Source organism: Suricata suricatta, chromosome 2 (assembly GCF_006229205.1).
Source record: "Suricata suricatta isolate VVHF042 chromosome 2, meerkat_22Aug2017_6uvM2_HiC, whole genome shotgun sequence".
Lineage (NCBI taxonomy): Eukaryota > Metazoa > Chordata > Mammalia > Carnivora > Herpestidae > Suricata > Suricata suricatta.
The window spans coordinates 176,574,867-176,579,910 of record NC_043701.1 but is presented as its reverse complement, the minus strand read 5'-3'; positions in this window follow the sequence as shown (position 1 = coordinate 176,579,910).

The following is a 5,044-nucleotide window of genomic DNA, read 5'->3' as shown; positions in this document are numbered from 1 at the left end:
GAAAGGGGGTGATGGTCATGGAGGGGGGCACTTGTGCGGAGAAGCACTGGGTGTTATATGGAATCCAATTTGACAATAAACTGTTATTAAAAAATGCAAAAAAAAAAGACAAAATGTGGAACAGGTACAGGTGAGTCAGGGACCCAGAATCTTCCCCAGCCCCCCTCAATTGAGGAATTGGTAGAAAATAGGTGAAGAAGTCCGTGCAAAACACCAGAAAGCAGCCAGCGGTGGCATGAGCTGGGCTGCTCGGGGGGGTCATGGCCGGTGGCAGGGACTGGGCTCGGGAGTGGGGTCCCCACTGCAGGCACTCCTCATGGACCGCCCAGGAGCACCAGGACTCACGTATGACACGTTTCCCCCCAGGTGCTCTTATGCAAGCTATGAGTTTGGATACTTTTCTTTACCTAGAAGCGGTCCACCTGGTATTCTTGAGCAAGGAAGACGGGTCTCCTTCCCACCAATAATGCTTCTGGCCTGAATGTTGGGTAGGGCGTCAACATCACACTCCGGCTCATTCTGAGATGCTTTGGGCTTCATCCTACCTTAGCAGCCACTTGGGAACGGTTTGGTCCCAAGTACCAATCGCCGCAAGTGAGGCAGACTGGGGGAAAGGACCCTGGGGGGCTGTGTGGCCCTGGGTAAGTTTCCCAACCTCTCTGGGCCTTAATTTTCCATTTGTGAAACAAGGTGGAGATCATAGGGTCTACCCCACAGGGTCAGTGTGGCAAATACACGAGGCAAACCCTATGAAGTGCTTAGAATAGTGGCCAGCATACCCTGAGCAAGTTCCCAGTAAACTCTGGCTCTTGTCACTACCATGGCCTCAGACCTGGAAAGGGTGCTTCTCCCACTTCTCACCACAGGAGGCCATGCTGCGTTCATTCGCCCATAACGACCTGGAGGGCTGTCTTCTGAAGACCCTTTGGAAGAATTTCTAGGAGAAACGTCTACTCCTTGCTAACAAGCATGTACCAGGTGCGCTCTGCTGGACACTTTAGCTGCATTTTTGTCATTTATTTTATTTTTAAGTTTATTCATTTATCTCCAGAGAGCATACAAGCAGGGGAGGGGCAGAGAGAGAGGTCGAGAGAGAACCCCAAGAAGGCTCCTCGCTATCAGTGCAGAGACCAATGAGGGGCTCGAACTCAAAAACTATAAGATCATGACCCCAGCCGAAGTCAGAGGCTTAACCGACTGAGCCACCCAGGCGCCCCTGCAGTTTTGTCATTTGAATCTCACATTGAGCCAGTGAGATGGGACAGTTTAAGCTCTGTTTGGAAGCTTAAATTCTGTTTGGGGAATTCTAGGAACTGACCCAAAGCCACAGGGAGCCAGGACTAAAGCCTAGGGATTTGATTCCTCTCTGGTTTTGTTTGTTGGTTGTTTTTGTGGGTCTTGTTTTGATTTTGCAGATCAGGAGACATGGGCGCCGGAGAGAGAACACGGATGGTGCTCAAGGAGGGGATGGAGAAACTCAGGGCAGGGCTGGGATGGGCGCAACACGGCCCTGAGGACAGGGGTGCAGCTCAGGTGGCCGGAGCAGCCTCCCCTCCCCTCCGGGGAGACCTGGCAGCGGGGGCGGAGAGAGACACTGTGACAGTGAGCAGACCCGGGCCACTTCTCTCGTCAGGTCATTTCAGCAAATTCCTCCCTCCCACATGTTCAGGAATAGAGACCCTGCCCCGTTGTGACCCAGCCATGTGACCTCCAGCAGGCCCTTCACTGCTCTGCCTTCTAGTTTCCTCCTTCACGAAATGGGAACATGACTGCCGCATGGGGTATGACGCCATGCCGTTTTACGTCATGAAATCCTGGAGGCACGCCCTACGGTTTTGGAACTGACATGGATGATGCGTCACGGGTGCCCTGCAGCATTATGGGAACTGCACGTTCAGACACTAGGAAAATGCCAGATAAATGCCCCATTCACACCAGAGGAATTCTTGCCATTTGGGCCGGACAGACTTTACAGTGTCACCGTAGAAACCCTTGAGACGTAAAACTGTCATTTCTTGAGTGGCAATACCATGATCGTGCTGAACACTCACTCACAACCGCACTTTGGACCGAAGAGAAAGGAAGCTTGCTGTTGTTTGTAAAGGGATAGCGTGCAGATCTGAACCTGGGTCCCCTTCAGAGATCTGAACCTGGGTCTGTCTGAGGAGCCCCGATACTTCTTCTACACCACATGACCCCCTTGGGGTGCGGGACACGGGCAGAAAGAAAGAGCGAAGGGGATGTGATGGCTTGCTGCTTAGCCATCTTCCTCCGCCGTGCATCCTACCTCTGTGCTGGGATTGGCTGTGTAGCCTCTCAGGATCTTTGCTGAGTTGTGGTGTAGAAAGACATGGCCGGTGTTGTTCCTGCTTTCTCCCGCCTGTGCCCTGTGAGTAATCCCTGGTCTCGAGGAGGCCGTTGCCAGGCTCTGTCTGCCTACCTGAACTGCACACCCATCTCTCGCTGCCAAGATGACAGTCCCCTGGCATCCTAGCACTTACAGCAGCCTGGTCTTTGTGAAGGAGGGAAAAGCATCTCTCCCCAGCTCAGCCCATGCAGATGGGCTCATTTTTCAGTGCTCTCTGCCAACAGGCCGACTCTATGGTTGATTAGGGTAATGAGGCTTATGCAGGCTTCCTCTGTCCCTCCCCATCTCCTTGGCTCAGAAAGTTAGCCCACTGTCCATCAATCCTGCCTGGCTCCAGGAGAAAGCCCCGCTCCCTTCCTGCACCCAGCATCTGGTTGCCTGGAAACCAGGACAGAAGCCTAGAGCATCTTGGATTTCTTTTTCATTTTCCTGCCAGGTCCCGAAGCAAGCAGTGTTTGTTTTAAACAGAACCTTTGCACTGTGGAGACTTGCCTTAACCTTGCCCAGAATGATTTCATCAACCCGAAAGCACGTCATGTGGAGAGAAAGGGACGGCCACTCCAGGCTGTGCATTTGGTTATTGATGCACAGAGTCATAATTAACAGTGAGGCCGCAGAGGAATTGTTTCAGAGGCAGCCAGGACTAGGATCCTTGTGTGTGTGTGTGTCTGTGGGTGTGTCTGTGTGTGTGTGTCTGTGTGTGTCTGTGTGTCTGTCTGTGGGTGTGTCTGTGGGTGTGCGTGTGTGCCTCTGTGCGTGTGTGTCTGTGTGTGCATGCGTGTGCCCGTGCACATGTGTTGAAATCAGCAGCTTGGTAACTTACAGCTTGCTGTAGCCGCATGCAAAAGGGAAGAGACATCCTTCTTTTTTCAAAGAACAAAAGCGCATCTTGGAGATGCATGTCCTTCAAAAACCACCAAGTTCGGGACAAAGGGTCCAACACTCTGCTTGGCTCACCCCAACCCCCACCCGGGCCCCGCTCTGCCTCAACAGGAATGTGAATCGTCTTCAGGTAGAGCCATCGGAGGGGCAAGGATTTAGAAAGTCATAAATGGGAAGAGAAACCCCTGCCCCCAATCCCTTGGCAGAACACGGAGAGGGGCTGCCAGGCTTTCGGACAAAAGCTGGCTCCCGTCCCCCGAGTGCATTCTGGCTCATGCCACCTGGACGTGGCGTGTCCCCAGGCCTGCGAGGCACTCGCTTTGCAGCAGGTAGGACTGGCTTTTCCACCTTGTCCAGGTTGTCCTGTGTTCCCCAAAGTTGAACTCTTTTCAGGAACCAGCAACCCAGGCCCCAGTGAGGAGGCCACTTCCTAGGGCTTATGAGCCAAACACCTTGACCTTCACTGAACCTTGCCACCTTATGCATCCTCCCATTTTGCAGATAAGAAGGAAGAGGCCCAGAGTGGTCAAGCATCTTGTCTGAGGCTGCATAGCTGGTGGGCAGTAGATCAGAACTTGAACTACCAGCTCACCCAGAGATCATGATAAGGAAAACTTTATCTGACTTCCTCGATCTAAATAAAGATCTTTTTAAAAAAATTATCTTTCAAGGAGATACTGGTCTTCGAACACAATAGTCTTTTGGAAAAGTCTCATCACTCAGTGACTAAATTGAAATAGAGCTAATAAAAGACAGATATATAATGTGCCTAAAAAGGTCGATTTGCTATGTTTTCTTGCTGGATTTCTTTAAGTGCTTTGATGTACTTTTTACAGAGAGGTAGAAATATAGACATACGGACTATTTTTCTATAGAACTAAATCCACGTTTTCTCATTCCATGACGTTCTTAAAATTCTCTTGTCTGTGTTTTGGCGGGGTGGTGAAGGAGGGGGGTTCTGTGTGTTTAGTGGCATTTTCTCAGTAGCGGTCTTTCTCTTTGCTTGAAGAGTATTTTAGAGACAAAGCAATGTGGAGACAGGGTCTCATATGTTTTCCTCTCATCAGTGGGCAACCTGGCTGGGCAGCAAGTCGCCAGGAGGCACTGGGTTTACAGCCTGACTCTGACCCTTTCTCACCTCGTACGACATGGAGAACATTGGTCACCCACCCAAGCCTCAGTTTGAAATCTGTGAAATGGGGATGATGAGGGTTCTGGGTTAGTGTAAAGTGTAGGAAAATTAACATGTAAAGTGAGGAGAACGTGCCTGACAGACAAGGACTCGAGAAGGGGTAGCCACTATTCATTATCGAAATAAGAGACTGGAGACCATAGGGCAGACAAAATCTGTGGTACAACTTGGGACTGGAAAGCAGAAAATTTTTTTTAACTTTTTATTCTTGAGAGACAGAAAGAGACAGAGCATGAATGGGGGAGGGGCAGAGAGAGGGAGACACGGAACTAAAATAGGCTTCAGGCTCTGAGCTATCAGCACAGAGCCCAACATGGGGCTCAAACCCATGAACTGTGAGATCATGACCTGAGCCAAAGTCGGACGCTCAACTGACTGAGCCACCCAGGCGCCCCTAGAAAGCAGACATTCTTAAACCTTAGAGAGGTGCTCAGAAGAGACTGTTCCTGATACAAAGAGGATTTGGTCACAGACCCCTGTTTCACAGGTCGAATATTTAAAAAAAATTTCAGATCTTTAAAATAGGACTGGTGTAGAGGCAAAAGTCTCCAGAGGACAGAAAGATACTGTACACAGAAGGTAATTCCTGCTTGAAAGTGCAA